At 39.8% G+C, this 12,811-nt stretch overlaps 1 protein-coding gene across 1 annotated transcript in view; it reads right to left on the bottom strand.

The window, feature by feature from the left end:
- RBFOX1 (RNA binding fox-1 homolog 1) overlaps positions 1 to 12,811 on the bottom strand; it is a 2,121,844-nt gene that overhangs the window by 683,701 nt on the left and 1,425,332 nt on the right. The window lies entirely within an intron of this gene.

The raw sequence follows: 12,811 nt of genomic DNA, 5'->3' as shown, positions 1-12,811 counted from the left end.
TCTGTGATACTGACCACTTCCCAGGCCCCTACTGCATTAAAGGCTGGAAGGAAGCGGTGAAGAGGTGATGGACAGAGGGTGTGTTTCATCGTCCAGGAACCCTGGCAGACTCACCCTCCATCCTTCTTCACATTGCACTCTGGAGGACCACCAGGAGATATCTCAATAGGATACAGCTCCTGGTAGCCTGTTGGGTTGGGCCAATGGAGAGTTCAAGTGAGTGAATAGAGAGAAGGAAGAGAAGGAGGCCAGGGTACTTATTCCAAAACTCATCGTGGACCAGCTTCATTCCTATATCTTTTGCTCATTCTCTCTCATCCTCTCCAGGCTCAGGAGTGACAGAAATTCCTATTTTAATAGCTGAAGATAGGTACTGTTTCTGGTTTCCTTATACCTCCACCCATAGATTTACAAATAATCTGTTTATTAAACTTTCCTTAAATCGAATGATTTGGGTATATTCTGATTAGCCATCACCAACAATAACCATAAGGAAATACAGAAATACAGGCTCCTTTGTTTACTGTCACAGAACAAACACCTGGAAATGGGAAAGTTAACAATATTGGTGCTTTCTGGCACTGTTATAATAGGCACCATTATGATAACATGACCCCTATTGAGATGAATGCTGGCTTCCTAATTTATTACCTGGTCACCATATAATAAGGCAATTACAGGAGATGTTTCTACCTTCTTGGAAAGCTTTCAAATTTTTGGAGTGGCAGATACTGTAACATTAGAAGGTAGCCTAAAATTCACCCAGCACTCCCCTGGCCTAGATTGCTTATACAATTCACATTCAACAGCAGCATGTGAAAGAATCACAAGTTTGTTTACCCCTTGAAAAAGAAGCCAACTCTTTGCTGAGAATCTAAACACAGACATAGGAAAACAAAGGATGCTAACTGTGGAAAAACACTGCAATGAAAACAAGCAAAAAGATTGGCAACCACCCGCAAGTTCAGGAAGAGGCATTACAGTGTGCTAGTGCAGACAGCAAAAGACTGCATTCACTGCCTTGTGCTGGCTGGCTAGGGTTCTAAAAGTCAGCATGCACGGGCCAGCATTAAATGAGATATGCCATTACCACTCAACAGTCAGAACCAAAGGCCAGTGCTTTCCAACTTCTAAATCAGTTACAGTTTATATCAGGCCACACTGAGGTCTATTCCAGTGCGTTAGACCTCTCTATCATAGCAAGAACCATTGAGTTTCACATATACTATGGGCTCCATTCACATCCTGCTCTATGTATATGGTGCCCCCTGGAGTTGTGCAGTGCACAGCCTCTGTGGAGATATGTGGAGACCCTACAATCAGAGTAGAAATAATTACAACTACTAGTTAATAACAGCAGTTATATGCAATGAATATCAACTAGGAGTTTAGGCATTGCGCTAGGAGCTTTGTGCGTATTCTAATTCATGAGATAGTTGAGTGTGGTATATAGACTTAAAGGTGACCCTCAATGATATTTGACTTCTGGTGTTCATGTCCTTCTATAATTTCTCCTTCTGAAATTGGGTGGGACTTGCAAGTTGCTTCCAATCAATAGAAGGTGGCAAAGGTGATGGAAATTCACATTGGGCAGCCTCTACAAGCTACAGGTAGTCTCTAAGAGTTGATAGTTGCCTCTGGCCAATAGCCAGAAAAAAGCCAGGGCCCTCAGACCTACAGTTACAAGGAAATGAGTTGTTTCAATAAGTTGAATGAGCTTGGAAGCAGACCTCCCCCAAGTCAAGGCCCTGGGTGAGACACAGCCCCCGGGACACCTTCAGGGCAGCTTTGAGAGACTCTGAACAGAGAATCAAACTAAACTTTGCCAAACTCCTGACCCATATAAACTCTGAGATAATAAATATGTATGAAGCTGTTAACTGTGTAAAGCTTTGCAAAACAGAATAGAAAACACATGCAATTAGTGAAGTCAAGAGTAATGCTATCATTTCCCAAATGAAGGCATGGCTCTGTGGGGAATTTGGGAAACTTAACCAAGGTCACATAGCTAGAGAATGATGCTGGGACTTGAATCAAGGCTGCCAAGTCCTGAAGTCCATGGGCTTCACCACAACCAGCACATCACCTGAGTTGCTGCACTGAATTTACTAAAGTGCAAATTCACTCAGCAAACAGAATATTTAGACATTGTAGAGGGTTGAATAGTGTCATCAAAAACAACAATGTCTAAGTCCTAACCCCTGCTGCCTGGGAATGTGATCTTATTTGGAAATAAAGTTTTTGCAGATGTAATGAAGTTAAAGATCTTGAGATAAACTCATCCTGGATTTAGGGTGATCCCTGAATCCAATGACTAGTGTCCTTGTAAAAAATGAAGAGGACACAAACAGACACAGAAAAAAAGCCATGTGAAGATGGAGTGATGCAGCCACAAGCCAAGGAATACTAAGGGACTGTCTAGAGCCACCAGAAAACTAGGAGAGGCATGAAACATAAAAATTCTTCCTAACGCCTTCAGAAGGAACCAACTGTGGTGATACATTGATCTTGAACATGTAGCCAACAAACCTGTAATAGAATATGTTTCTATTCTTTTAAGCCACCCAGCCTGTGGTAATTGGTTTCGCAGCCCTAGGAAATTATCACAAGAGCCTCTGTAGTCCTTGGTGCTTTATTTATTAAGTGCTAGAATTTGTCTAGCTTTCTAAAGATCAACTCAAGCAAGCTACTTATGACCTGAGGAAGCAAAATAAACAGTAGTAAGGGCTCTGGTTTCAGGCAAAGATAGAGATCTCATCAGAGCCATATCATCCAAGTCACTTAACCTCTTGGAAATCCTTTTCCATATATGCCAATATGCATCACTCCCAATTACAATGCAATATGTGTTTATCATTGTGATGGTTCATTTTACGTGTCAATTTCACTGGACTAACAGTTGCCCAGATAGCTCGTAAAACATTTTTTCTTGGTGTGTCTATGAGGAAGTGTCTGAGGAAGATTAGCATTTGTATCTACAGACTGAGCAAAGAAGATAACCTTCACCAGTATGGGTGGCTATCATCCAATCATTTGAGGGACTAAATAGAACTAATTGGCAGAGGAATTTGCTCCCTTGCTTGAGCTGGGACATCCATCTTCTCCTGCATTGGGACATCAGTTACCCTGGTTCCTGGGCCTTTGGGTTTGGACTGGACCTATGGGCAGAAGTCAAACTGTGGGACTTCACAGTTTCCACAATCACCTGAGCTAACTCTTCATAATAAATCTCTTTCTGCATGTCTACGTGTATCCTGTTGGTTCTGATTCTCTGAAGAACCCTGACTAATAAAATAATCAATACAGATTTCCACCTCCCACTGTCAACAAAATCCATAGGATTTTTGGTCATTTGTTCGAAGATACAAGTATTTAAAAAAAAAGAAAAACAAGCTTCAAGACAGAGGAATTACAGAGATGCTTTTAAGATGGTAGGCTCTGGACTACAGTTCCATGGTTCAAATCCCAGGCTGACCACTCATGAGTTGTTTGATGCTAAGGAATTTACCAGAACTCTCTGTACTTTAGATTTTTTTTTTAATCTATTAAATGAAGCTAATAATAGTAACTACCCTACAGGGTTGTTCGGAGAAATTAATTTGGAGAAATTAATACGAGCAGGCTACATGATAAACAGGACTCACTCAATAAACATTAGCTGTTGTTATTCAATAGAAGAATGCTATTTAAAACAGCACCCTTTATAGCCAATTAGAGTGTTTTCCTCCCTCTTCCTATCCACCCTCTCCTCCTCCTTCTTTGCCATCTTTTACTTAAGGTTAGGGCTAAGCCTGCATTTGTGGCACTAAAAATACTTGTTTATTGACTGCAAATGCCTGTAGTCAATGCTCATGCATATTTCTGGGCCTATGATTAATTATTAAGCATAATATAAATGTGGAGTTGGTGCTCCATCCTGCTTGCATTCTTCTTAGGGCAGCGAGAAAGTCCTTTCTTGGGAAGGACCACAGATCTCTCCCATCAGGTAGGATTCTTGGTGATATGCAGGCACATTTTCACTGAGAAGGGTAAGAGGGTTTGGGAAAATAAGTAAATAATTCATGTTTACGTCCCTGGGTACCATTCATTAAATGGTGCCTCAGGACTTCAAGAGGGAATTGCAGCACAAAAGTTATGAATTGGGGTCCAAGCAGACATTTATTTAATTAATAATTCATTTGATTGGATTTAAGATGTCTGTGCCAGGCATCTATGAAGTCCTCCTGCAGTCATAGTTCATAAACATTAGCAGGCACTGGAATCACCTAGGTAGCTTGAAAAAATTTAAGATGCACTGGCTCCAAGCCCTGATGATCTGATTCAGTAGATTGGGCTGCAGTCCCCAAATCTGCATTTTTAACAAATCCCTAAGTGGGTCTCCTACAGGTTACCTTGAGATCCAGGCTAAAAAACAAAGCCCTAGAGAGATACCCATGGCACGTGGGTCCTTCTGAAGACTTGTCCCAGCTTTCTTTCCTCTCTGGTATTTGTCCAGGATTCCCAAAAGTTGGAATCGCCCCCCAGGACACAGCTATGAGAGGCAGCTGGATGCCTGCTGCAGCAAGGAGAAGGGTTCTGAGGCTGTGAAATATTTCCAGAAGGAATGCTGAGGTTCCTGCTGAAGCAATAGAGAGAGTCTATCTATCAAATAACATACAGTCCCTACTTTGAGAAGAGCAAATTCGTCTGCACTATATTAACCCTCACTTGGGTGCAGAAGACTGAGAGGGAGCCCGTGTTAGATCTGCATGACTTTCACGTCAGGAGATGGCTGCACTTAGGAAAATGAACACTACTAGCATTGATCTTCCTCTGGAGCAGAAAATTTCTACTGACTTGCTTCCTTCCTTTCAGATTTAAAGGAGGAGGAGACAGAAATGGATGAATTCCCCAAATGGAACACATCAAGGACGGAAAGCATTTTTGAATTTCTTTATACAATATAGAGCTATACTCATGTTCAGAAACTCTATTTCACATATGATCCCTTATATTCATTTTACCAGAGAGGCTTAGTCACTAGGTGCGATATTCTCTGTTGGGTGTGTTTGTTATGAATGCGTACCTTAACACAGTATAATTGTAGCCAAGACAAGCTCTTTGCACAAAGGCTAGTGACCATGATGCCTGCAGGTTACCCTGAGACCCAGGTTAAAAACCAAAGCCCTAGAGAGATACTCAGGACTCCTGGTTCCTTCTGAAGACTTGTGCCAGTTTTCTTTTCTCCTCAGTATTTTTCCAGGGTTCCTGACAAAGCCTGTAATTGGGGTTTCTATTTAAATACAAATTGAGAACAGAGACCTAGTCCATCCTTAATGTAGGCTTTTGAAAATAAAACAACAACCAAAATTCACCTGCAAAAATTAATAGTTGGAAAGATAATAAGAATGCTAGTTTCTGGAAGCTGCTGATCGGTATAATGTGAAATGAAGTAGCTTTGATTGAATACAATGTATCTTGTATCATGGAGAGGTGATGTCTAGAATCAGTAAAAGGACAGTCAAGTATCTTGGAGTTGTTGTTTGAAAGATTCATGTAGGTCTTACAAAGGAATGGTGGACATTAACTTGTTAATCATGTGAAGGCATCAATGTAAGAAACATCCAATCACGTGAGAATGTTTCTGAGTTTATTTGAGCCAAACTGATGACAATTGCAAGGAAGCAAAATCTCAACGGGTTGAGGAAATGCTCCAGAGAATGGCAGTTCTGCTCCTTATTTTATACATTACAACCAAAAGAGAAGACATAAATGGGTTATATGAAATCCATCAGTGACAGATTAGGGAGGTGGGAGAAAGCAAAGCAAGGAGAAACCTCTGTGATTGGATAAAAAATAAAATGATACACACATACTTTTACATAGCTAGGTACAGGAGAGTTAAGTCAACAATTAACTCAATAACAATAAGAATGAGGGAAGCCAACAGGAGGACAAACTCATGGTGCTGTGCCTGTCCTTTGAGGGATCCAGAAAAAGGAAATTTGACATTCCAAAGGTATGTGATTGTAGATGCAAAAAAACAATAGACAGGCTCAGTTGGGTAAAGATTGACTTTTCCCTAAGCTAGGGAAAATCCTAGCCTAGGACATCACTACCTAGCATAAACTGGTTTTAGTTAATGTTTTAATTTCAGATCATCCTTTGTTGTTACTTTTGGTCTCTGAGTTTGTAAGGCTGTCACACAGGCCTCCCCTAATCTTGTCAGACTTCCTGTGCGGCCCCTTTTCAGCCACAAATGCAAATAGAAGGGTGAAGTTTATGTTCACTTTCCATGTTGTACTCACTAATAACAACCAGTCATGAAGGATGTATTGAATAAAGCATCCTGGATAACAAGTCAGTCAAATCTGACTTTGAATCTTGAGTCCACTCTTTATACTGACTTTGGGAAACTAAACCTCAATTCCTTGATCTGTAAAATGGAGTTAATAGATATTCTACAGCATCACTGTCTACTAGAAATGTAATGTGAGCCACAAACGTGAGTCACATACATCATTTTAAATTTTCTAGTAGCTAACCAAGAAAAAGAAAGTAAGGAAAAGGTGAAATTAATTTTAATAATATATTTTATTGAATGCAATATAATAAAAAATCATTTTGACATTTAATTAAAATAAAAACTATTAATATTTTATATTCTTTCTGTATATTAGGTTTTTGAAATCGTATATATAGTTCACACTTACAGCACATCTCAGTTAGGAACATGTACATTTCAAATGCTCAATAGCCCCATTGGCTGCTGGCTGCTGTGCAGGACAGTGTAGATGTATTGTGTTACTATGAACACGAAAAGAAATCAGGCGTGTAAGACATGTCAGTATAGGAGGTACTTGATAAATAGTTGCCATCACCATTATTATTATTATTAACACTAGTGTGTGAAGTGAAAATGAAAAGAACTATAAAGCTTTCTTCAAAGGGAGAAAGCAGTACAGGCTTGATATGTTCAGTCATTGGAGCCAAAATGATTGACACAAGGGTAAGGTAATGAGTTTCTATGGAACTACAGATGTTAACCTTTCAATTAACTTCAGCGGATTATATTAGTATCTCTGTTTTCATTTATAACATTACACTATACCCATGTAAACACACAGCATGTTATCTAACTGAAGTAAGTCCTCAAAATTATCAGTGGGCACATACCTCATTCTTTTCATATTTTCAACTAATTTGTGAAAGTAAAATGTCTGGGAGCCAGCAGGAGGGCAAACTCATGGTCCAGGTAGGAACCTATACTCAGCCTTCAAGGATGGGTAAGATTTCAGTGGAAGAGAAGCCAGAAAGGAATGCAGTATAAGCAAGTGTTTGCAAGTAGAAGTTGATATGAGGGTAACAGGTGAGAACATGGCCAGGAAAAGTTGCGATGATGGTCTGGGAAATAATAGACTGATTTATAGGGCTACGAAGTGGAAGAAATTTAAAGCATGTAGGTAGTAATAGTTTGTGACATTTCTTAAATTGTATATGTGACACCAATGATCCTGACAATTTTTTTAAAATGTTGTTTATTTAATCAAAAGTGCATTAGACCATATAACCCAGCAATTTCACTCTTGAATATATATCCAAGATGTGGACCAAAAGGAGCCACATATGAAGCCTAAGAAGCTCAGGGGAGGCCTGTATGGCAGCCTTATTAACTCAGACCTACTGTAACCACAAAGCATGATTCTCTGGAGCATTTCCTCCATCCGCTGAGATTTTGCTTCCTGGCAATTGTCATCAGTTTAGCTCAAATAAACTCATAAACATTCTCATATGATTGGATGTTTCTTATGCTCACAAAGAGAAATGAAAACATATATCCACATAGAAACTTGTACATGAACATTCACAGCAGCATTATTCATAAAAGTCAAAAAGTGGAAACAACTTGTATGTCCATCAATGATTAAAGGGGAAGCTAGGGGATCAGAAGATGATATGGCCAAGTAGGTGGAAACTGAGCCCACTTACTTGTGCCCCCAGCATGGATTTTCAACTGATCTCCCAACAAGTGACCAGAACAATCAACTGAATCTCGGCTAATATGAATTTTGAAGCCAAGGAGTACAGAGGATGTTTTGCACCATCTGGTAAAAGATCTTGTAAGTTGAGGGGAAATTGCCCTGTGCAAGGTGCCTGTAGCAGAGGAGAGAACAGACAGAAAGTGCACCTTAGTGGCTCCCACCCCTCCCCGAGTAGGGCCCTGGTCACACACAGGGAAACCCCAACCCTAATTGGGGGAGACTTAGAAGGATATACAAAGTCTGAGAAACTCATGCTGCACACACACAGTGAGTCTGCAGTGCCTACTGGGAGAGTTTCAGAGAGACACTCTATCTCCTGAAACTGTCGGAGGCTCTGGCAGGCTGTGGAAAAGCCCTGAACAAGAGAGACTTAGTGCTTTTCGGGGAGGAGTCCATGGAGATCCAGCCCAGGTCTCAGTGCTGTAGTGTGGGGGCCAAATAGAGACTCTTAAAAGGGGAGCTGAGGTGAGACTTGGCAAGAACCCCATGCACAGTGGCTCTGCCAAAAAAGAAACCAGAGTGAAAGTGCAGTTTGGTCCCACTGAGTCCAGATTCACAGGAAGAACAGAAAGTGGCATGGTTAAGGCATTATGGGATCCAGGACAGCATGGCTGGTGAGCAGGGGGCTGTGCAGAGTGAGAGTTCTTTGGGCCTGAGTCTCCTTCAAGAGTGGCAGGCTGGGGACTGGATGACCAGGAGCTAAATGCCTGAGATTCGTTATAGCTAAACAGGCAAGCAGGTCCCCTCACAGGCATGCCTTGCCCAACCCCATCTCCTGTGGGATTGCGGACTTTACATATCAGTGAGGCCAGGCTCAGGAGCTCCCTGCTTGGTGCAGATCTGCAGGGGAAAAGAAGAGAAGAAGGAGAAGCTCAAAAAGAGCCCATTCTAAACTTCTACCAGACACTATGAGCTATGCTGGTTCCTAGGGCACTGATTCACTAAAACCAGCAGAGCAGAGAGATTAGAGACAGGCACAACAAGGGGGGTTCAGGGCCCTGCCCAGCCTCTGCACCTAGACAGAGCTGCTGTCTGCACCAAGCAGGAAAGAGCTGACCCTTTTACACGGGTTGGCCCCTCACAGGAAACAGATAGCTAATTAATCGGAAACTATATTTTATTGGAAATAATCTGGGACAGACAAAGTTGTGTGGCCAGGATTTGGGGAAACACTCCCACTATCTTCCCTGAAGACTGAACAGTGCCTCCCAGGAGCTGACCCAGGGATTCCACCCTCCCAATCCCACCAGAGGCGCCCTGTGGAGACAGGTGGAGATGGAACTGACAGCGCTCTTGGACATTAGACAAACCAGTCCTGGGCTTTGTGCTGATGGAAAGCCAGCAGGGCAGAACAGTAGGGACCAGCCAGATCTGAAGGAGACAGCCACAGACTGTGGGTCACTTGTAGTCCCAACAGGCTGCCTATGGCTAGACTAGGACATCATCTGACATAGCAGAGGTGGATGCAGAAAAAGAAGACAGTGGCAAATGCTAGACTCTGCTGAAGTGAATTCCACCATTGTCTTCTTCAATATTTACATTATTTTTTCAACATTTTTCTTCAATTTTGTTCCAATTATTTCACTATTTTTTACTTTAGTTTATTTCAAATCACATATTTTACTCCTCCCTTCTTACTCCATTTTGCCTTCTTCCTTCCTTTTCTTATTTTTATTTTAAATGTTATTTTTCCTTTTCTATGCCCTGTTTTTATTCCACACTCTTACTATTTCTCCTTCCCCCAGCCTCTCAAAACCATTTGTCTTGCCATTTGTCGTCTCACATTCTTTTCCCTTTCTTATAGTATCCTTGTTCCCTCTCCACCTTTTATCAATCAATCTTTGTTCATTGGTCATTGATATGGTGGTGGTTATTGCATTTCTTTAATTTTATTCCCAGAAGTTCGCTATTTTTGTATTTCAAGTCTCAAATTATACTGTTCCTGGAATTTTGCCCATTCCTGTTCTTTCTTTTTTTATTTTAAATTTTATTCTTTTCCTATCTTAACCTGGTTTCCATTCCTCTTATTATTTCTTCTCCCTTTATCCTCTCAAAATCATTTTTGTTTCCTTTAGGCATCTCATAATCTTTTCTTTTTTCCTTCTTATTCCCTCTCCACATTTATTAATCTTTGCTCATTTGTCATTAATATTGCTGTAGTGGAGGTTTTCCTTTAATTTTGTTCCAATTTTTTCACTATTTTTTTAAACCTCATATTATACTCCTTTTTTCCTACTCCATTTTGCCTTCTTCCCTCCCTTTTTTATGATGTAAATTTTCTTTTCTTCTTTCTTTGCCTTGTTTCTATTTTATTATTTCTCCTCCCTCTACCCTCTCAAAACCATTTTTCTTTCTGTTAGTTATCTCATATTCATTTTTCCTTTCTTATAATAATCTTAATCTCTTTCCACCTTTATTAATATTTGCTCATTCATTGTTGATAGTGTGACTGTGGTTGGGGGTTATTTCTGCAGGTGTGGCATTTGTTTTCTGGGTTGTTTAGTTTCATTCTGGCACTACTTGTATAAAAGCAGACAAGACATGGCAGGTAGTATGGCTGTCGGTCAGTAAATAGGTGGGAATAACCCACCCAAGAATGACCCAACAACAACCAAAACCCAATTACAACAAGAGAGCCTACATAAATAGCAATAAAGGGCATCCCGAGAGCATCGAGCTCAGGAGATCAAAGAGACTGCACTACTGAGTCCCACAGGTCTCCTACCACAGAGGGTCACACCATGAAGGAAGGGAGTCAAAGCAGATCAATCTAATATGCAGAAACAAACAAAATGAGCCACTGAAAATAAGTAGACAAAGAAATAACCCCTAATCAAAAGGAAAGGAGGAATACCTAAAAAGAGTGCTAAATGAAATTCAGGCAAGTAATATATCAGACATAGAGTTCAAAATAATGTTTATAAGTATGCTCAAGGAGCTCAGTGAGAACCACAAGGAACTATATGGGAGCTATAAGGGACTTAGTGGGAATTTCATTACCATGGAAAAGGAAATAGAAACTATGCATAAGAGCCAGGAGGAAATGAAGAATACACTAGAATGAATTAAAAGCACTTCAGATGAAGTGGAGGATAAAATCAGCAAGTTGGAGGACAAGGTAGAAAAAAACACCCAGACACAGCAATACCGAAAAAGACTCAAAAAGAAGGAAGATAGTTTAAGGGAGCTGCATGACAACATGAAATGTAATCATAGGGGTACCTGAAGGAGAAGAATAGGAGCAGGGATAGAAAACCTGTTTGAAAAAGTAAGGACAGGAAACTTGCCTGACTTGGTGAAGGAAAAAGTCAAATAAATCCAGGAAGCACAGAAGGTTCCAATCAAGAAAAACCCAAACTGGTCCAGTCCAAGACACATCATAATTAAATGGCAAAATTTGAAGATGGAGAAAATCTTAAAGGTGGCAAGGGAGAAAAAGCTAGTAACATAAAAGGGAGCTCTGATTAGGCTATCAGCTGTTTTCTCAGTAGAAACACTACAAGCCAGAAGGGAATGGTATAAAATAATCCAAGTAATGAAAAGTAAAGCCTTGCAAACAAGATTGCTCTACCCAGCAAGGCTTTCATTTAAAATGGAAGATGAAATAAAGAACATCCCAGACCAAAAAAAAAAAAAAAAAAAAAGGTTCAAAGAGTACCTTTCCACCAAACCAGCATTGCAAGAGATGCTAAAGGGACTGCTCTAAGAAGATGAAGAAAATGAGAGAGAAAAGAACACAGGTACAAAGGCAAAAAAAAATGGCAATGAATAAGTACTTATCAAAAATAACCTTAAATGTAAATAAATTAAATGCTCCAATCAAAGGCGGAGTAGCTGAATGAATAAGAAAACACAACCCACATATAGGCTGTCTATAAGAGACCCCAGAACAAAAGACCTACACATACTGAAAGTGAAGGGATGGAAAAATAATATTCTAAGCAAACATACATGAAAAAAGCTGAGGTAACAATACTTATATCAGACAAAATAGACTTCAAAATAAAGTCTATAACAAGAGACAAAAAATGTCACTACATAATACTTAAGGAAGTAGTCCAACAAGAGGATGTAACTCTTGCAAACATATATGCACCCAACATAGGAGCAACTAAATATATAAGGGAAATCGTGGAAGACTTCAAGAAAGATATCAACAGCAGCACAGTCAACATAGAGGATTTTAAACCCCACTGTCAACAATGAATAGATCTTCTAAACAAAGAGTCAACAAGGATATTGTGGCATTGAACAACACTCTGGATCAAGTGGTCTTAATTGATATGCACAGAATGTTTCTCCCTAAAGAAGCAAAACATACATTTTTTTTTCAAATGTATATGGAATATTTTCAAAGGTAGACCACATGGTAGGACTCAAAACAAGCATCAAAAAATTCAAGTAAATTACAATCATATCAAGCATCTTTTCATATTACAATGGCTTGAAATTAGAAACCAAGCTTAAAAAAAAAACCCTCAAAAACATTCAAATACATGGAGACTGAATAACATGTTATTAAATAATGAATAGATTAACAATGAAACCAAGGAAGAAATCAAAAAGTATTCAGAAACAAATGCTAATGAGCACACAACAGCCCAAAACCTATGGGATACAGTGAAGGCAGTCCTGAGAGGGAAGTTCATAGCAATACAGGCCTACCTAAAGAGATAGAAAAATCACAAGTAAACAACCTAACACTATATCTAAAAGAACTAGAGAAATAACAACCAAAAACTCCCAGAGTGAGTAGAAGGAAGAAAATAATCAAGATCAGAGCAGAATTA

This window comes from Desmodus rotundus, chromosome 1 (genome assembly GCF_022682495.2).
Source record: "Desmodus rotundus isolate HL8 chromosome 1, HLdesRot8A.1, whole genome shotgun sequence".
Lineage (NCBI taxonomy): Eukaryota > Metazoa > Chordata > Mammalia > Chiroptera > Phyllostomidae > Desmodus > Desmodus rotundus.
This window is presented reverse-complemented; position numbering and strand designations above follow the sequence as displayed.